Consider the following 425-nt stretch of genomic DNA (forward strand, 5'->3'; position numbering starts at 1 on the left):
TCATTCGCTGAAGTTATTTGAAGATTTTGAAGTCCACTTTGCCTGCAGGTTTTTGATTGTGGTTTTTCCTGCAGGCCTTCGCCTAAGGCGAAGGGTAAATGCCAAGGTGGGGATTTGGGGAGATTTCCTTTTGGAAATCGTGGGTCCACAAACGTTATCCCCCCCTTGTCTGAAGACCTCAGGCGGAAGGACATAGCAACAGGATCATTTTTGAGGACTTCTTCAAAAACAATTGTCCGGATATTTTCAACGGAAGGGAGGAGCAAGCAAGCCTGGTAGTATCTGCAGTAGTAACTGAGATAAGGGTAAGGAAGTTGGCCCTCGCCAAGAGTTGAAGAAGAAATCCGGTGGGTTGTCGGGACGACAACCTTTTTGAAGAAGGAAAGCAGTGTTGCATGTGTAACTTCAGTATGCAAGTTCTGAGC

Source organism: Odontomachus brunneus, unplaced genomic scaffold (assembly GCF_010583005.1).
Source record: "Odontomachus brunneus isolate Ranch 3 - 2012 unplaced genomic scaffold, Obru_v1 Obru_scaffold_245, whole genome shotgun sequence".
Taxonomy (NCBI): Eukaryota; Metazoa; Arthropoda; class Insecta; order Hymenoptera; family Formicidae; genus Odontomachus; species Odontomachus brunneus.